At 32.7% G+C, this 21938-nt stretch overlaps 1 long non-coding RNA gene and 3 other non-coding genes across 5 annotated transcripts; 3 read left to right on the forward strand and 1 right to left on the reverse strand.

The window, feature by feature from the left end:
- The first annotated feature begins 7670 nt into the window (after positions 1–7670).
- On the forward strand, positions 7671–10007 carry LOC124935979. Of its 2 annotated transcripts, none has more exons than XR_007099083.1 (3): positions 7671–7753; positions 9645–9776; positions 9987–10007. It is a non-coding gene; the product is annotated as an uncharacterized LOC124935979 (long non-coding RNA). The 2 variants fall into 2 exon arrangements; XR_007099082.1 differs by lacking the exon at positions 7671–7753 and adding an exon at positions 9038–9085.
- A 402-nt stretch (positions 10008–10409) lies between these two features.
- TRNAC-GCA lies at positions 10410–10481 on the forward strand. Its single transcript has one exon. It is a non-coding gene; the product is annotated as a tRNA-Cys (tRNA).
- A 1140-nt stretch (positions 10482–11621) lies between these two features.
- On the forward strand, positions 11622–11693 carry TRNAC-GCA. The gene has a single exon. It is a non-coding gene; the product is annotated as a tRNA-Cys (tRNA).
- A 274-nt stretch (positions 11694–11967) lies between these two features.
- TRNAA-UGC lies at positions 11968–12040 on the reverse strand. The gene has a single exon. It is a non-coding gene; the product is annotated as a tRNA-Ala (tRNA).
- Positions 12041–21938: the final 9898 nt, after the last annotated feature.

Genomic DNA, 21938 nt, shown 5'->3' on the forward strand with positions numbered 1-21938 from the left:
TTAAACTGAACTATAATGTCTTATAAACTGAACTATAACGTGTTTTAAATTAAAATGTAATTTGTTATAAATTGAACTGTAATTTCTTATAAACTGAACTATAATGTTATATAAACTGAACTGTAATGACTTATAAACTGAACTGTAATGTCTTATAAATTGAACTATAACGTGTTTTAAATTGAAATGTAATGTTTGTTAACACAGTTTCTCTCTTATGCTTTAGCTTCATGGATCAACCATCATCATCACATCCCGATGTTCAAATCCCCACTATTGGAATGACTTTTCATTTCGAGAATGAGCTTCGTGAGTATTATAAGGCTTATGCTCAATTCAAGGGTTTTGACATTTATAAGTTAGCAGCAAAAAGTGGTCAATATGACAAGCAAAAGTGGTTCTCCATTGCATGTGCTAAAAGTGGAATATTTACTACAAAGGGGAAAAATATTTTACAAGTTATACTTTCCACCAAGACGATTGTAAGGCTAAGATAAACGTTGCTGTTAGGAATGAATGTGCAATTTAGATTACTAGTGTCTTCCATGAGCATAACCATATTTTGAGCCCGAGAAAGTCGAGATATCTTAGATCTCACAAGGTTCTAGAAGAGATAAGACTCCTCTTGGCAACATCTCTTTTGTAATTAGATGTATTGAGCAACGCCGATACACCTTAAGCAAGCAAAATATAGATGTGTAGGTGACGTAGCACAACATACAATCTACACTATCTTGGAATATAAATGACGATGTGTCTTGTAGGGTAGGAACCCCATGCAAGCAAAAAAAATGTGAACTCAAGATTCACATTTGAATTATTTGGGTGATGTACATTCCGATTAGGTTATCATTTATTTTTGTGTGTAAATGACATGATTAAAAGATTGGCCAAATTGTTTGTTTAAAGTTAAGAATCGCGTATCCCTAGTAAAGTTGTCAGTTTCTGCACGTTTTTTTTTCTTTTCATTTTTTCTCGATTCAAAACATTTTCCCCCGTCTTTAAGGGTGGTTCGTGTGATTCGAAGTCGGCTCCAAGCCTTATATTCCTCTTGAATCACGAGTGGGATGATGAACCAAAATGGTAAGCTCGACTTATGCACTTTTAGAAAATATTTTTAATCGATTACTTTGTTAAGTCTCGTGGCTTACCTTCCTCTCAAATCTCGTAAAACTAAACGAGAGATCGACTCTCTCAGGAGTCCTCTCATCTTAAATTGAGATGAGGAACCGAAATAGAACTTAACAATAGACATAATTTTGACTTTTTTTAAGAGTCGTCAAATAGTTTACTTCGAGAGAAACTAAGAGTTTTTTTTAAAATTCTTTTGGGCTTGGTGCTTGGTTACGTGTGGGAAAAGACCATTTAGTACTATGACCCACATGCCCTTCCGAAAGAAAAGTCTCTACTACAAAACAAATTTAGCCTTTTTATTTTAATAATGACAATTTACACATATTTTATTTAATTTAAATAATTAACCTAATCTTGTTCATTTCCTTACCTATGCCCTAGCCTGTGATTTAAAGGAGAATGATCTTTCTAATCCTAACATGCATATAGACCAAAACATCAGTAAGTAACATATTCATTTAGGTTTAGCAAAAGTACTTATAGCGTAGGTAAAAAAATATGGAACGAAAACCGATAAACAATTTAGTTAAAAAATGGTTTAAACCAACAATGTATTTGAAAATTAATGTTAGTATATAAAAAATTCAGAAATAATTCAAGAATCATTATGGAATTTACCTCATATTTTTCGGACACCTGTATCACAAGTTATGAACACTACAAGTTAGGCAAAATGAGGTAAATGATCAAATTGCCCATAATCGGAGTTTCATAAAATTTGGAAAATTATTTCAAGTAATTTTCTATTCTTTCAAAATTTGAATTTTTAAAGGCCTTCTTAGATCAAGAATAACTTAAAATATCAAAACTGTTAATCAGATCAACTAGTTCAAATGTGAACCGAAGTCCAAATTGAATTGGCTTGGTCAACTATCAAAAGTCAACAAAATCAAACTCCAACCGCCTGTATTCATCTCCTTCACAACCGTTTCCATTTTTTCCCTTTTGATAGAACATCATCAAAACATAACCAATTTCACTCAAATTTGTCCAAATCAATGTTATGTGTTTGTACTCAATTTATAAATTTTAAAATAATAATAAATAAATTCAAGATAATTAAAATTAAGACCAAACCATGATTACATAATTAATTAGAATAATTATTGTGATAATTAAATCTTAATTAATTAAATAAAAGCCAAGAAAAATAAATAAAATAATTTGAGAAAATATTGTATTAATTTTATCTTAAATTAATTCAAGGGGTCAAAATAAATTAAAATGAATAATTTAGAATAAATGTTGTATCCATTTTATCCCAAATTAGTTATTTAAAAAATCCCAAAATGTAAAAAACATAAAAAATAAAATAGGCAAAATAAATATTATGTCTATTTAAAATATTTTGTATATTTTGTAGCTTGAAAACAAAGCCAAAGAGATGAAAGAAAAACCAATTTCAAACAAGTCCTAAAGTTGGAACAAGATTGTGATCTACTATAGCCGAAATTATAAAAAACTAGTGCAACAGACCCTATAGCCATCAAATGAGCGCTTTAATATCATCCAACACTCAGTGTCTAGATGCGTCACCCGCTACAATAGAAGTGACACACATTCGCGAAGCAACGGATCAACTAACGTGTGCCTAGCGTCGTTAGCCCAAATGCTAAAGGAATTCCCAAACGCAACGTAGCGCTGACGGGATGCGAACAGAACGCCTAGGCATTTGTATTTCAGCCCAAAATGATGACATTCCGTCTTCTAGCTGTCTTCTTCCTCGCGACGAATAGTAATGAGATCGACTGAAACTTTTAATTTTTCAAAAGTAAAACTCAACCGATACTTAACCAAATCGGTTGATTCAAAGGTTGAAATAATCACCTTACTTTAGTGATCATTTCACCTACGATCATAGGCTCCATCATCGCTTGCACGATCAAGTTGGATGAAGAACAAACAAAAACCATTAATGACATTTTATCTAAAATTCGATCCACTTGATCGATCAACCGACTTAAGGAGACTATAAATACCCTCCTTAGGAAAACCGAAGGCGATGATCAGAATCTAAAGCCCCTCAATCCATTTCATACAAAATCCGTCATTAAATTTTTTAAGTTTTTCTTGAAATTTTGTATAAGGCTCTAATGTTCGGTTTGGTTAATCAAAAAGTTTTTGAAAGAGTTTAGGAGTATTTCATTCATGTTGTAATTCAACTTATGAATTGAAAAATGAAATTTTCATATTTCAGTTTAGTTAGTCTTGATTATTGCTCGAATGTTCGATTTCTTGATCTGAAAATAATTCTAAAGTCATTTATAAGCTTTCTATTAAACCTTATTCAAGTAAATCAAGCTAAATAAAAAATACCCGAATCTAATTTCAATGTTGGGTTTTTATTTTTGAGTTATAACTCTCAAATTACAGTTTGAAAACTTTCCTAACATTTTCTAAATGTTGTTAGCCTAATCGATTTTAAGCATGCTTGCTTAAAAACCAAGATTTTCGAAAATCTGGAAAAACCTAGTTCTGAAATCGATCAAAACTTAAACACAATGTTCTTGTTTTGGTTCCATTTGATCCTATGAGGTATAAGAAAGCTATTGTCAAACACATTATACCCTGTTAAACCCTAATAATTAAAATCTTGATTTTGCTTAAAAACTGTTCAAACCAAATAGAACATCATCCCGATCGAATGATACATCGAGATGATGTTATAAATGATCACTGGGACTAGACAAAGCTCCCCATACCCTTGGATTGAAGGATAAAGTCCTCCGTCAAAATCATCAAACCTACACTTTGATGTTCTTGAAGTCCGATCAAGGGTCTTTCCTAGGTTCGATTTCCCACCGAGAAAATCAAACCTTCCCCTACACCCGACCGATGGACTTTTAGCTTGGACTAGATTTTCGATCGAAAAAATAAGCCTAAAGTTTTCAGCGTAATTGGTTGTCATTTGATTATATCGTTTACCAGGGAAAAAAGACACAACTCCATCTCTCCAACTCAATATATGCCAAATAGACGGAAATATGAGGGTCCTTAGCCCTGATCTTGTCAAAATATCGATTAAACTTTGAGACTATGTATGCACGAGAAGCCAAATCAATCTGTCTGGAAGTGATCAGTTTTAAATTTGATCATAATATTATCTTGATGTGGTATGTGCATTCATCGTGATATGTTTCTTAAAAAACTGCGCACAAGACATTGACAATACTTGGGTGTCTATAGGATATGAAGATGAGATTCAGGACTGACCCAATTGCTTCTCTTACTTTTTGCATGAAATATGTCCATGAGCTATTAATCTCTGAATCAACGACGTGAAAAGCAACAAAATATAGTTGCTAATTCGAATCCAATGCTATAGCCACCAATAGTTGACCTTCAACCTTGTGCTTAAGAAAACTAACATCGACGCACAATACAGGACGACAAAACTTCTAAAACCCCTAACTAAAACCCCTAGGAACATGAACATATACCTTAAATGGACGAGCTTATCCGTCTGGATGTCTGTTATGGTACTCGGATTATTCATCTCCAACATGTACAAGTATGATGACAATTACCATATGAATCCTCTACAGTTCTTCGCACCGACATTAGGGAATTTTCCTTAGACCTCTAAGCCTTATTATAACTCATATTTGTTCCATAACTTTTTTGCATGTCTTCCATTATTTTCTTAGGTATGTGGTCATGATGATGGTCCATGTACTTACTCTTCATGCATTCCCCAATAACCCATGATGGTGCTCTTCTTTCATCCTCTTGTCTCGTCACAATTGAACATTTGTGATCTTTTACAAATTTATGAATCTCAAATATCTCCGAGGATTTTTCCTTTCACAACACGCAAAATTCATTTGCAATTCTCATCCAAACATTTCACATACCAAAAATCTTTTCTTGACTTCTACACTTTGAATTCAAAATGATTAGACATCGCATATTTATATAACCTAAATTGATTTTTTTTTATTCTCAAACAACGTACTGACTTCCAATCCGTTTTTGCAAGTCAATGTCTCAAGTATCGGATTTTCACTACTTGATATGGTACTAACAACCCAATCACTACTTGGATTGGTACTAGCAACCCACTCACTAGTTGGTTTGGTACTAGCAACCCAATCACCAAACCCTTGATTCAGACGCAAACATGTGTACTAGCAACCCAATCACCAACCCCCTCATTCAGACGCAAAGACGAGTCTTCTTCATTTACTAATATGTCATTTTGAGTTTCAAAGACAAACTCTTGCTACTGAAATATTAGGAATACGTCAGGATCATTAATTTCTGGAATCACTACACTTTTTCGAGTTGAGTTTGTTGGGTTTCTAGATAGTGACTTCTCTACTAAAGAGATATACAATATAGTGCGATGGTGGATTGACATCATTTCTGCTAAAAAGAACTTTACATACATATATTGTTTGATATCAGTTATAACAGAAAATTTGGCATCCATACCCAGAGTATTATACTTGGTTTGAAACACTAAATTATATCTAAATTTGTCAACATTAGTTGCACAATAAATTATATCAACTAATTCGGCATATGTAAAATTTAGGGGAACATTCAAACATTTGGATGACTTTGCATCAAAATGACTAACACCATTCGTAATTTTCCACTTTCCATTATAGTAAAAAAATTACTTGAGCTGTAATTGAAAACAATTAAACAATAATTATTTGAACTAGAAAGTTGAATGTATTATAAACCTAATCATTGGGAGCGAGATCGAGAAAGGAGAGAGTCCGTGACGATTGCGTTGGAGAGAGTCATGGAGAGTTGGAGAGTGAGTCGGGGATGAGAGTAAGAACGCCTTTAAAATTAGAGTCCCCAATGAGGTAAAGTTTATATATTAGAGTTAATATGTAATACATTTATTACATATTACGTGTAATGCACTTAACGCGTAATATGAACTTCACGCGTATTACATATTACCGTATTACGCGACACCGGGGCATTCACGAGGGCAAGCCGGACATTTCGCAGACCGAAAAGCTATTTTGCAAAGTTCATAAGTATGGATATTTTTAGAATTTGACCCATTTTCAGGTATATTTTCAAATTTTCCTTTTGCGGTCTCTCATCTTCGGAGCGAGCCGGCCGGCGAAGTCAGAGTAATGGCGTCTGTTTCATCTCATCATGCAATCAATTCCCTCCATTGGTATAAACGTCTACAAACTTCCTCCTAACCAGTTCCCCTCATTTCTGACCAGTCGGTCCTTCCTTTCCCGGTTCAGATGTTCCGCTGGCCAGACTGGAATCTTCACCCGCCTTGGACCGAAGATTACTGTTAAGATCGTGGGGATTTTTGTATAACCTTTGCCTCCATATGTTCTAAATGTCAATGCAAATTCTCTTAGCAACAGAATCTTTCATCTATAACCATGAATTCCTTAACTGATTTAGGGTTAAAGTTTATCTTCTTTGTAGAATGTCTTGAAAAGGAGTGTGGTGGACATTTTAACTAAGAAATCAAAGAAAACAGAGATTCAACTTGGTTTCAGGTTGGTGATATTGTAACATTGATATCACATGCATTGCTAGCTATGTGGTGTTCTAATTTGGAAGCATTTGTGTCTTATACAAGGAAACCAGCCTTGATCATGATTGTAGGCGTTAATGGAGGTGTGAAGACAACATCTCTTGGTAAGTAAGTAACTTCTGCCCTTATAGTTCCTTAACATTTCAAGTCAAACAGATGGATGTTGAGAATCACTCAAATATAAAATGACGACAAAACTGAGAGAGGGAGGACCGAGTTCTTGAAGGGCTACATTCTATATTATTCAGTATAAAATGAAAAGTTACAATACGTTACTGTTCTAACAATGGGTTGAATAGGTTGGTTAACATTTTATCTCTTCCTTTAGTGTTTATGGGGGAGGCAACATGAATTGTTGAGCAAAGTTGCAAAACCAGGTTTCTTTGACTTGTTAATCCTGACCAACTAGAACATTACTGATGACTAAATGATCAACCAATTGATCCTTGATATCATCATAATTGCTAAAAATTAAAATTGTTGTTAACCTAATGGGCTTAGTTGAAATGATGATCTTAACATGTATTAGCTTGGGGGAAATCCTGTTGACCATTTTTTAATGGTTAAAATAAAATTATAGAAGTTTTCTGTAATATATGACAATCATTAATACTCCACTTCACATATAGACATTTCCTTAAAGTAACTGCTATAACTGCTGTAACATTGATTATGGATAAGTTTAATTTTGTAAAGCCTCTAACATTCTGTATGTGTAGCTTCCAATCTATATTTTGTGAGTAGAAGTGTTGGTCTATTCAATTTTAGGACAGAGAGTCTGTCTTATCTAGTTTAGCATATCTTGTTGGTGACAAAACTTCTGGCAATCATTCTTAAGTTCTTCCTTGATAGTTTTTCACAGGCTGTGAAAAGAGGTAAAGAGCAAGGAGTTGATGTTGTCTTGTATCATACATCTAGATGTAAGCATTTGAACCTTAAATTATATTCCATCATCACCTGTAATTGTGTTCTAATGTGGATGTAGCAACTATTTCTTTTTCTTGTATAGGTTTACTCACTAACTACAGCTTGATGGAAGAATTGATTGCTAGCAAAAAAACTGTAACCAAAATTGTTTCTGGTGCACCAAATGTAAGTCTTCTGATTTTGTCATGTACGCAGTAAATTTATCTTTTCTTTTGTCCAATTTCCACTAGTTTACATATTATCTTCAAGAAATTTGATCGTGGGGATTTTGGACCGAAGATTACTGTTAAGATCGTGGGGAGTTTAACTGATTTAGGTTTAAAGTTTATCTTCTTTCTAGAATGTCTTGAAAAGGAGTGTGCTGGACATTTAAACTAAGAAATCAAAGAAAACAGAGATTCAACTTGGTTTCAAGTTGGTGATATTGTAACATTGATATTACATGCATTGCTATGTGGTGTTCTAATTTGGAAGCATTTGTGTCTTATACAAGGAAACCAGCCTTGATCATGATTGCAGGTGTTAATGGAGGTAAGTAAGACACTTCTGCCCTTATAGTTCCTTAACATTTCAAGTCATAAATTGACAACAAAACTGAGAGAGGGAGGTCTGAGTTCTTGAATGAAAAGTTACAATACGTTACTGTTCTAACAATGGGTTGAATAGGTTGGTTAAGATTTTATTTCTTCCTTTAGTGTTTATGGGGGAGGGAACATGAATTGTTGAGCAAAGTTGTAAAACCAGGTTTCTTTGACTTGATCCTGACCAACTAGAACATTATTGATGACTAAATGATCAACCAATTGATCCTTGATATCATCATAATTGCTAAAATTGATGTTAACCTAATGGGCTAGCTGAACAATATAAATGATGATCTTAACATGTATTGGCTTGGGGAAATCCTGTTAACCATTTTTAATGGTTAAAATAAAATTATAGAAGTTTTCTGTAATATATGACAAAATCATTAATACTCCACTTCATATATAGATATCTCCTTAAAGTAACTGCTGTAACATTGATTATGGATAAGTTTAATTTTGTAAAGCCTCTAACATTCTGTATGTGTAGCTTCCAATCTAGATTTTGTGAGTAGAAGTGTTGGTCTATTCAATTTTAGGACAGAGAGGACAGAATGTAAGATTGTGGTGGCTGAAAAGGGCATCTTAAGATTATGAGTCTGTCTTATCTAGTTTAGCCTATCTTGTTGGTGACAAAACTTCTGGCAATCATTCTTAAGTTCTTCCTTGATAGTTTTTCACAGGCTGTGAAAAGAGGTAAAGAGCAAGGAGTTGATGTTGTCTTGTATCATACATCTGGATGTAAGCATTTGAACCTTAAATTATATTCCATCATCACCTGTAATTGTGTTCTAATGATGATGTAGCAACTATTTCTTTTTCTTGTATAGATTTACTCACTAACTACAGCTTGATGGAAGAATCGATTGCTAGCAAAAAAACTGTAACCAAAATTGTTTCTGGTGCACCAAATGTAAGTCTTATGATTTTGTCATGTACGCAGTAAATTTATCTTTTCTTTTGTCCAATTCCACTAGTTTACACATTATCTTCAAAAAATTTGATTTGTAAAGGCTACATTGCATAAGTCTATAGTTCTGACATGCCCCCCCGACAAAAGCCGAGATTGGGTGAAATAAGATGCAAACTGCTTTATTTTGTTCAAATAATTGTTATTTAAAAATCACTTAATTATTTAGACCGAGTTCAAATTAAGCTAAAAGATTTGGTTTAATTCGGTAAGTTATCTACTATTTAACTTGGTAATAGAGTAAGAGCGTTTAAAGACAACTTTAACACATGCAAATTTATCAAATTATTTCACAATAATGGTAAAATAGTTTTAAGTACTTTCTAACATTAGTTCCATATTTTACCAAAATCAAAATATCGAAGTTATTAAATTTATATATTTTTATTTAGTTTTTTCAGCATTTAATTTTCAGTCACTTAACTAATTGAATACTTAAATTTCAGTATTCAACCTTTAGTACTTGATTTTTCAGTTTTATTAAACACACCCAATAATACAGGTTTTACCTAGGAATGTTGTAACTTGCTAGACATCCAACGTCTTATGATGAACTTTTACAGAAGATCCTTTTGGTTCTAGATGGAACAACTAGGTTGCATATGCTTCCACAAGCAAAAGGGAGTTCAATGAGGTGACTTTCATTCTCTTTCTTTTTGGACTAAGTTTTACTTTTATAACAAACAATGAGTTTTCATAGCTTCACTAACTTTTAACCCACAAACTGCGCATGGCCATTCTTTGTTTCTGAAGAAATTGTGATCTCTTGCTGCATATTTGTTTTGTTTCCAGTAGGGTCCATTTAACATTTTTTGTTGATGACATTAACTTCTTAAATTGACAGGCAGTTGGAATAACTGGTTTGAATGTGACAAAGCTTGATCCCAGAGGAGGCTATGTGGTATGCTTAAAATTTTTATTCATATTAATTAATTGTTAATGCTATTGGTTCAAACTTATTTTAGATATCCATTTCATTTTTTGAAATTCTCTAACATCTAACATTACAAGCTTGTATTCATTTATTCATATATTCATATATTCATATTAGAAACCCCACTTTTGTTGATCATAACATTACAAGCTCAACCAATTTACCTGATCTAACTTATAATAAAATAATTATATCTAATAAAATATGACCTTTACACATGTTACAATATATTAATTCAATCTGATTCGATAGAGCATTTCTATTTAAATTCCAGAACCACTCAGAAAACCTTGTTTTTCGTCTTGAAAACAAAATGAAGTCAATTTAACATATGGGTCCATAGCTCAGTGGTAGAGCATTTGACTGCAGATCAAGAGGTCACCGGTTCGAACCCGGTTGGGCCCTTTTTAAAAGATCTACATGATATTTTGATAAAAATGAAGTTAAGCATGTAGTAATTTCTTTTGCATGAAAGCTGGCACATAGGTAGGTTATAGAAGGAAGGGAAAAAGGTGAATATCTGTCCATGCTTGTTTCCATCAAATAGTCTAACTAATGCCTTATATTTTTCTGAAGAGATTTATTTTTTTATCCTTCGATCATTATATAAGTAACATTGTATCCTTCAAAGGCATGCTTTTTTCTGTTAAATTGCCTGATATTGCTTGCAGCGGGTGATCATTTAGGGCCACTGCTAGTGATCATCTAGAGATTTGGGCAGAGAGAACATAATGTGAGATTGTGGTGGCTGAAAAGGAAAATGCCAATGCAGCATCGGGTATCTTAATCTAATTCTTCTTCTTCTCATTCTAGATCAAGAATCTAATTGAAAATAACTTTTCAAATCCTAATCCTAATATACATTTTCGTCAATCACCTCATCTTTACTAACTACAATTTTCTTGGAGATTGGATATCATCGATAAATTTTGGACTCATTACTTACTCCAAAAAAAATGAAGTGTCTTCTTTTATTTAGTTTAACCCTCCTTTGATCTGGAATATTCACAAAACTAAGGCTGTCAAAAATCTTAAAATGGCATAAAGATGGAGTGATGTTGCTCGAAGCTTGTTCATGTGTTTTTTTCTTTAGAAAAGCTGTGAAACTTCTTTTTAGAATGTGTACACCCCACTGAACTGGCTAGAAATCTTTAGGTATTCTTTTATTTAATAGCATACTTCTTCGCACAACATTCATAATGGTTAGGTTCTTTTTTCTCTGTCAAGCCATTTTGTTGAAGCCATTTTGTTGAGGCGTATGGTTAGTTGTGAGATTTCTTATTACCTCATTTGATTCACAAAATTCATTAAACTCAACATAGGTGAATTCTACCCCTACGAGTCATTAAGCATGTTAGTGAGCATATGCTCTCATTCTTTACCAGCAGCTTGAAAGCCTTGAATTTCTCAAATACTTTTGATTTCTTAGGGAAAAAATATACCTAATTTTTTTTAGATAAATCATCAATAAATGTTAGCACATATGTTTTGATACTTACTGAGATTGAAGTGACACATAACCTTGTGTTTCATTTTTGAACAAATGGGTCCATAGCTCAGTGGTAGAGCATTTGACTGCAGATCAAGAGGTCACCGGTTCGAACCCGGTTGGGCCCTTTTATAAAAATCGTACGTGATTTATAATTTTTTGATAATAAATAAATTACGTCACAAGCATGTGGTCATTTCTTTTGGAGGAAAGTTGGCACATATGTGACGAGATTTCTTCTTTTATCTTTATATAAGTATATCCTTGGTTGGTCTTTAAATTCCAGATATTGTTGGTGGGCAACACTAGGTAACTTAGCATGTTGGTGACAAAACTTGATTTGATGTTGTCTTGTGTGATCGATGCATTTGAACCATATGAAATTAATAAATAAAAATATGATGGAGATGCGGGGGATCGAACCCCGTGCCTCTCGCATGCAAAGCGAGCGCTCTACCATTTGAGCTACATCCCCATATATCAATTATCAAATATGAATAATTATACAAAATCAAATGTTTTTAGCCATAGTTTTATTATAATTCATTTAACCATGGTAAGTTTTCTAACAATTATACCAACCAGCTCGTGTAAAGAGTGCTTTAAATGTGAATGGTCTTCTTTATATGAATGGCTGACTCTATTGTAGCCATTGACTGCATGTCTTTCATGTGAAAAGAAGGTGACAATTTGTTTTGCCCCTAAATTGGCTATGGTCACAGTAGAAGACACTTGTTAACTCTATTAACGTATGTAGTTCAAACATCCTATCATTATGGTAGGTCATACATTTATGCTTTTTTATTTATTTAAGGAAAATTGGAGATATAAAATATTTGAACTTTAAAAATGAAAAATGATATACTAACTTAGGTTCAAATTTTAAGAGATGATAATTTTTTTAAATAAAATATTGGGAAAATTACCTTAAGTGGTTAGATATGTTGGATTACCTTGGATATTTGTTGGTTTGTAGCCTAGTGAAGCAAGTGATGACCTTTCATGGGATTCTTACTTTTTTTTTTGGGTAGTTGATTGGGGACACTTGGTTGTTTTGTAATTGAATTGTTGAAAAGTATCAATTTGATACTTTAGTAATGTGTGTAGTGGTTTAGGGTTATAGTTTAGTTACTAGTTACTTATCACATTTGCAAAGCAATAACTAAAACTTTAATAAATAAATAAAAAGAGAAAAGAAAATATTAATTATATCTTGGAAATTTAACTAGTTTGTAAGAAAACTTATACATTAATTCATGTCATAGCGACTCTCATCCGGTGAAAAAAAAATGCGCTCTTTTTCAATTTTGATCGAATCATAAAATTCTCTATAGAATGAATAACTCAATAATTGAGTTATAGATTTCTCACTCTCTATGAAATCCCAAATAAAAAAAGAAAGACGACTGTGAAGAAAAAACAAACTCGCAGAAGACGACTACCGCAAACAAGTGTACCTCCAAATACTGAACATGCTAACATTAAATATTTTTAAAACTAAACTATGATGTCTTATTCTTATAAACTGTAATGTTATTTAAATTAAAATGTATTGTCTTATAAAATGAAATGAATTGTAATTGTTTTAAATTGACTGTAATGTTGATAAACTCAATTGTAATGTCTGATAAACTAAAATGTAATGTCTAATAAATTAAATTGTAATGTTTGATAAATTGAACTTTAATTTCATTTAAACATAACTGTAACGTCTTATAAATTGATCTGTAACGTCTTATAAACTAAAACTGTAATGTTATTTAAACAGAAATGTAATATTATTTAAACTAAACTATAATTTTATTTAAAAAAAAATATAATGTTATTTAATCTGAATTTTAACATTTTTTAAAACTGATTTGTAATTTTTTATAATCTAAAATGTAATTTCTTATAATCTAAAATATAATTTCTTATAAATTTAAATATAATTTCTGATAAATTAAAATGTAATATCATTTAAACTGAATTATAATGTTTTATAAATTGAACTTTAATGTCTTATAAATTAAATTATAATGTCTTATGATAATTGAACTATAATGTTTTATAAATTGAACTGTATTATTTTATAAAATAAAATGTAATATTATTTAAACTGAATTGTAATATTTTTAAAATTGAATTGTAATATTATATACACTAAAATATAATGTCTTATAAATTAAAATGTAATGTCTTATAACCTGAAGTGTAATGTTATTTAAAATGAACTTCAATATTTCTAAACTGAATTGTAATATTATATAAACTAAAATGTAATGTCTTATAAACTAAAATGTAATGTTTTATAATATTAAAAGTAATGTCTTATAAACTAAAACTGTAATATTTTTAAAACTGATTGTATTGTTATATAAACTAAAATGTAATGTCTTATAACCTGAACGGTAATGTCTTATAAATTGAACTGTAATGTTATTTAAACTGAATTGTAATATTTTTAAAACTGAACTTTATTGTTAATATGTTATATAAATTAAAATGTAATGTCTTATAAACTAAAATGTAATGTCTTATAACATGAACTATAATGTCTTACAAAATTAAACTATAATGACTTATATGTTGTTTTTGGCATAATTAGAATCCTACATCGGAAGATGATAGGAGTGAAATAAGTTTTTTAGTATATAAAAGAAACTCTCTTTACAATTAGAATAAAATCCCACATCGGAAGATGATAAGAGTGAAATAAGTTTTTTAGTATATAAAAGAAAGTCTTTTTACAATTAGAATAAAATCCCACATCGGAGGATAATGAGAGTGGGAGAAGTTTCTTAGTCTATAAAAAACTCTTCCCCTTTAGTTTATTGCACTCAATATTTGTATCTCTTCTTCCTTATTAATTGATCGCCTTAATCTCAGAGACGTAGGCAACTTTTGACCGACTTATCAAATTATGTTAGTGTATTGTTCCTTACGTTTTCTTCATTTATTCTGTCAATTTTTTCCAACAAGTGGTGTCAGAGCCAAAGGTTCGTCCTTGGCATGACGACTAAGTCTTCAAAAGGGCATCAACTCCTTCGTCATCCTAGACGAGAAACCCGATGTCGAATTTAAAGTTTGCGGTGGAAATATTTGATGGAATTGGGAATTTCGGCATATAATAGGGTGACGTTTTAGATTGTCATTTTCAGCTGGGTCTAGATGTTTTTATTGAAGACGGAAAGCCAAATGGTATAGAAGAAAAGTAATGGAATATCATGAATCTATTGACGTGCGGAACAATTTGATCGTGCCTGTCTAGAGAGTAGTAGTATGTCACGAAGAACGAAATTTCTGCACAGAAATTATGGAAAACATTAGAGGACAAATTTCTGAAAAGAGTGATCAGAATAAGCTTCTTATGAAGAAGCGGTTGTTTTGGTTTGATTATCAATCAAGTACTACCATGAATGAACATATCACTAAGTTTAATCAATTAATATCAGATCTGTTAAATCTTGATGTAAATTTGAAGATAAGTATCTTGCTTTGATGTTGTTATCGTCCATTCCTGATGAATTTGAACATTTAGAAACAACATTACTTCATGAGAAGGGAAATGTATATTTTGATGCTGTAAGTTCTGTTTTATATAGTCACGAATTGAGACTATATATCAGGACAAAAAGAAAAACAAAATAGGTACAACATATTAATCATTGATGGTGAGGGCCTTCAGCAAAACAAATCAAAAGTGGGAGGAGGAAGATAAAAAAGCAGAGTTGCCAAAGATGAATGTGCTTTCTGTCATGAGAAAGAACATTGGAAGATTAACTACACAAAGTTGAAAAAGAAAGAGAAATATTTTGAATATATAAATGTTGCAGAAAACAAAGGTGATGCAGATTCAGAATACTCTTTATCGATGTCACACACAATATCACATCCTGACGTGTGGATATTGGACTCATCCTACATTTATCATATGACACCAATTCAAGAGTGATTTTTTTATTTTAAAGAATTAGATGGTGGAGTTTTTTAAATGAGAGATGCTAATACATGTAAAATAAAAGGGATATGTTCAATCAAGATGAGAAATGATGATGGATCCATCAAAATTATCAGAGATGTTCGATACATACCAAATATGAAAAAGAATCTCACTTTTTTGGGGGCCTTGAAATCAAAAGGTCTACACTTGAGAATGGGAAATGGAATATTTAAGGTAATCTCTAGAGCGCTAGTGATGTTGAAAGCTATAAGGAAAAGTAATAATTTGTATTACTATTAATGTAGTACAGTCGATCGGCACAACAACATGATAGGCACAGGTAGAAAGACACGATCGGGATGGACGACACGATTTTGTCATGCGCCATAAATCATTAAATCAATCCCGGGATCACCATTAATTAAAGGAAAAGCGATAGGCATAAACGACACTATACGATCAGCACGGACGACACAATAGGTACAAGCGGACAACACAATCGGCACGGGCGACCGGGTATTGTCTTGCGCCATTCATTAAGTGTTTTTAATCTAGAGTTTCTTGTGTATTTATAAGCGCCACTAGAATTTTCTCTCGATTGCGGTTTATCTGTAATCATCTTTAGGGTTTCTATAATTACTCTATTCTATTACTCTGTTTCTGACATTATGGGAAAGGGGAAGAACAAAAGTAATAAATCTAAAGAAGTCAGAGAGTTTGTACTAGAAGGAATTAAAGAAGCAGCAGTAAAAGAAATTGAAAGAATTACTGAAGAAATTAGTAAAGAACATCAGAAAAACAACACAAGTAAGATATGCTAAAATGAAAGAACTAATTTGTTTGGGCTTAAGAATTAGATTACAAAGCTCCTTATGCATGTCAAAAGGGGAGAAATTGTCATTAATAAGGATAAAGCACAACAAATTATAATTCAACTCAACATTCACTATCTTCAAGACTGAAATCTGTTGAAAAAAGAAGAACATGAAGAAATTATTCAATGGTCAGTTGCTACAATGAAGGAATTGATGAAGGCTCCTAAATCTAAGTCATTTACTATAAGGAGAAACTCGACATGGAGAACTAATGAAGTATGGAAGAAGAACAATGCAAAAAGATCATGCCTATAAAGGGAAAATCTACTTGGGCAATACACAGAAAAAAGTGGAGGTACTGAATTCTCCATTTGAATTTAAATTTCCTATTGAAGTAGAAGAAAACTGTATAAAGGAATGGGAAAATATAATTGTGGTAAACTACATAGGGAAAAACAAAGTATCATTTCCAATTACTAAAGAGACATTGTTGAAGCAATGAGAAGGAAAAGGGCTGAAGAAGATTTCAGAAAATGTCCATGATCTATATTTCCTTAAAAATCAAGAAGGGATATAATATGGAGGAAATTCTAGGAAATGGACATACATATATAGGATCCAACTATATGAAGTTGGAAAAATGGTCTGAAGACTTGAACCTTTTGAGTAAACCAAAAGAAACTGCACAAATATGGTTCAAGCTCTAAAATATACCTGCATATATATATAATTATGAAGCCCCTTAGTCATTTTGTAGGTTTATTGGGTAAACCAATATACATGGACCCAATTACTAAAGGAGGAGAACACCTATCATTTAGTAGAATTAGGATTGAAGTGCATCCTAAAAGCACACCACTGAAAAGTATGACAGTAGTAGACATAAAAGGAAAACCATATGTCATGGAAATCACTTATGAGTGGAGGCAAGACATATGCTCTTTCTGCAATACTTTCCAACATGCAAGACAAAATGTGATTTTGCTAAGAAAGAAGATAAAAAATTCACAATAGTCAGAAAGTAAAGATGCAGAAAAATGAAACAGAGGTGCCTATAATCAAAGAGCAAAATATGATTAAAGAACAGAAAACAAAAGATAAAGAAAATTATGTATAAGAAGAAAGCAATACGAAGAAGGAGGTGGAATCTCAACCTACTCATGTTGAAGAGATAATTGAAAAATCACAATCAAATCAAGTTGAAGTGGTTATTGATGAAAATAGAGATGAAGATACTCAGACTAATCATGAAAAAGAAGAGAATTTCAAGGTTAATATAAAGGAATCCAAAGTTGATAAGGATTTCAAAGTTGAAGTTGAAGTAAATGAAGACAATGCTCTAGAAATTAAAGTTGAGAACAACAATATGAAGAGCCTGATAATCCTGGAAAATAATTCTTTTTATCAAATAAGAACAAGTTCATATAAAAAAAATCAAAATGTGAAAAGGCAGTATTCATCAATCTCTCCAGTTCACCCCCTTTAATTGAAAGAGGAAGGGGAAGGGGAAGGGGAAGGGGAGGACAACCTGTTGAAACATCAGGTTGGTATGAAAATAAAAATCCTGATTGGGATAATTAGGATTTGATATAGTTTGTAATCTTTGTTTGTAATCTCTATTTATTGTATGTTTGATTGCTACTAATTAGGTTCTTTAGGGTCATTTGATTGTAATCTTTTAATCATAGCTAGGGTTTGTCTAGCTTTGATTCTTGACCCTCCCACTTTTGGGATTTTAATGAAATGATTTTAACCGTTTTCCACAAAAACAATGTAGTACAATTAATAGGATATCAATAACTGTATCAACTTCCGACAACAATAAAGAATTAGAGGCAACAAAGCTATGTAATATGTGATTGAGACATGCTGGTGAGAAATCTATGCAAACTCTTGTCAAACAAGGATTGTTGAAAGGTACAAAAACATGTAAATTAGAATTTTGTGAACATTGTATTATGGGAAAACAAAGACGAGTAAAATTTGTCACTACTATCCATAACACCAAGGGTATTTTGGACTATGTACATTTAGATGTCTAAGGACTTTCTACGACCCCATCTCTTGGAGGTAGACATTACTTTATTACATTAGTTGTTTTTTTCCAGAAGAGTATGTGTGTTTACTATGAAGAACAAAGATGGAATGTTTGAGATTTTTCTTATGTAAAACTAAAGTTAAAAACGAGACAGAAAGAAAGATCAAAATTCTTCGAACCGATAACAGTGGAGAATACAAGAATGATCAATTCCAGAAGTTATGTCAAGAGTGTGACATTGTTTGACACTTCACAATTAGAAAAATACTACAACAGAATGGATTATCAGAACGTATGAACATAACATTGGTGGAGAAAGTTCGATGTATGTTGTCTAATGTTGGGTTAGACAGAAAATTTTGGGCATAAGCTGTCATACGCTCAACATTTGGTAAATCGTCTACCATCATCTTCACTTGGTGGCAAGACTCCATTAGAGGTATATTCTAGAAAACTTGTAACTGATTATAATACTTTGCATATTTTTAGGTCTATAACATATTATCGTGTAGTTGAATCAAAGTTAGATCCATGAGGAAAGAAAGCTCTTTTAATAGAATTTACTACTAGAGTTAAAGGATACCGCATTTGGTGTTTGGATGCAAAGAAAACCATTATCAATAGAGATGTTACTTTTGAAGATTATTCAATGTTGAATAAGGTAACACCAGACAACATTGATTATACTCCGCAACATGTAGAGTTTGAGTAGATAAAGATAAGCCCAACTATAAGTGACTCTCCGCCGACAGACGAAGAGTCAAATGATGAAGAGGTTCCGACCCAAGAACCTTCACAACAACGTGAATCAATTGTTGTGAACAGACCAATACGAATTATTCAAAAACCAGGTCGGTTTGTTTACATGTCGGCCTATGCACGTCTAGTCATAGATGATGTTCCATCCACTTTTTCAAATGTTAGTTGAAGCACTGAAATGGAAAAAAGAAAAGTGACATGGAAGATGAGATGCAATCTTTTCATAAAAATGAGACATACAAGTTGACGCATCTACCAAAAGGGAGAAGGCTATTGGTTGTAAATGGATTTTTACTAAGAAAGAAGGATTTCCCGAAAAATTTGATGTTCGCTACAAGGAAAAATTGGTAGCTAAAGACTACGCTTAAAAGGAAAGAGTTGATTATAATGAGGTATTTTCTCTTGTTGTTAAACACTCTTCCTTTAGAATTTTGTTAGCCTTGGTGGCACAGATTAATTTAAAACTAGCTTAAATAGATGTGAAGACCGCAGTCCTACATAGTCATTTGAACGAGGAAATCTACATCTATCAACCAGATGGATTCAAAGTTGCTAATAAAGAAAATTGGGTTTTCAAGTTGAACAAATCATTGTACGGGTTGAAGCAATCGTCGAGACAATGGTACAAGCAACTTGACAAATTTATGATGGAGCACAAGTACACAAGAAGTAGATTCAATTCTTGTGTGTATTTGCACAAACTACAAGATGAGTCTTATATCTATCTACTCTTGTACGTTGATGATATATTGATAGTATCAAAGAGCCAATATGATAAGATCAGCGTAATCAATAGAGACGGGGGTCTGGCGATTGATGACGGCTTAGGACAAACGATTTGATAGAAATCCTGTTAAGGATTTAGATCACTTTCTATTCTGCACAAACCCTTGCAAACTCTTGAATGATTCAAGTGCGGAAATGTTTGCTTGGATTTGAAGCTAAGAACCAAGAATGAAAAGATGACGGAATGAAAAGACACAACAGTATGTTTATGGATGTTCGAAGCTAACTCTCCTACGTCACCCCTTCTTCCAATCATCGGAAGGATTCACTATACTTACGAATCAAATACAGTTACACGAATAGCTCACTATTGAACAGAACAGACTCTGTTCAACTTACAATATGAAGAATATCACTCAGCTAAAATAATTCTTTGATTCTAACTCTCTCTTGATTGAACACTTAGTAGAAAAACAAGAAAGAAGCTCGCTCAATATGACTAGATTGAATGCTCTATAATTACAGCAGTATCCAGGAAATTCTCTTGTTCCGACAGTTCTTCCGTTGTCCTTCAGAATCTTTAATTAAGGAACAGGTACCAACGGTCGAATCTTTCATAATGACACGTGGCGAGCTTCCATTGGAATGCCTCCATAGTACACAACAAACTCCGAGTACTAGGATCGTGGCCGTACCAATCTGGTAGTGCGCCAAATATTCTTCAAGGATATTCATGCAAAAACGAGTAGTGGGAAGAATATTTGCTTACGTGGCATTAATCAATTGGTTGCAACTTGCTGTCGTACTGATCTTCACTGGAAAGTGGAGCAGGAGTAGCGTACAGCTAGTTGATCGGGGGTAGACGGGTGCAAGCTTCAAGCAACTGCTTAAGCCTAGCATTAGACGTATTTCACATAGACGACCTCGTCTAATGAAATTAGACGCCCCCGTCTAATAGTAGGATCTATTAGACCACCTAGTCTAATGGGATTAGACAACACGTCTAATACCACATCCCTTCAGACTAATGTGAAGGAGTTAGACTGCATCTAACTTCCATTAATTAGACTGCACGTCTAACTATACATCTCTTCAGACTAATCTGAAGGAGTTAGACCACACGTCTAACTTTCATTAATTAGACTATACGTCTAACTATACATCTGTTAGAATGCACGTCTAACTCCGTTTGTTAGACTGCACGTCTAACTACGTCTGTTAGACTGCACGTCTAACTACGTCTATTAGACTGCACGTCTAATTCCGTCTGTTAGACTGCACGTCTAACTACGTGTAACTCAATGCATCTATTGCCAAATCAGTCTAATGAACCTCATTAAGACTAAGTCTAATATAACCTGTTTTTGATACACCTGCACCAAAAATAATTAGACGGCATAGATTGAGTTTTATATACATTCATCATCAAAATTCCAATAGTCAAACTACTTTGACACTCAGTCAAAATAATTTGACCCAACAATCATTGTACGGGTTGAAGCAATCGTCGAGACAATGGTACAAGAAACTTGACAAATTTATGATGGAGCACAAGTACACAAGAAGTAGATTCAATTCTTGTGTGTATTTGCGCAAACTACAAGATAACTCTTATATCTATCTACTCTTGTACGTTGATGATATATTGATAGTATCAAAGAGCCAATATGAAATTTACAAATTGAAGGCTCAATTGGGTAAAGAGTTTGAGATGAAAGAAATGGGAAAAACCAAATCTAAACATTGTTTAGATTTGGTAAACATCTTCCGCGTTTGAGTCGGCACTGAAGAGCGCCAATTAGAAGCACTTAAGAACTATTTTTTAATAATGAAGATTTATATAATATGGTGCCAATGTGGAGATTTGATATTTTTGACACAATTAGAATCTCACATCAGAAGATGATAGGAGTGAGAGAAGTTTCTTTGTATATAAAAAAATTCTCTTCACAATTAGAATAGAATTCCACATCGGAGGATGATAGGAGTGGGGGAAGTTTCTTAGTCTATAAAAGAAACTCTCCTCTCTTTGGTTTATTGCACCCAATACTTGTATCTCTTCTACCTTATTGATAACCCTAGTGTTTGGAGACGTAGGTAACTTTAGGTCGAA

This window comes from Impatiens glandulifera, chromosome 4 (genome assembly GCF_907164915.1).
Source record: "Impatiens glandulifera chromosome 4, dImpGla2.1, whole genome shotgun sequence".
NCBI classification, from domain to species: Eukaryota; Viridiplantae; Streptophyta; class Magnoliopsida; order Ericales; family Balsaminaceae; genus Impatiens; species Impatiens glandulifera.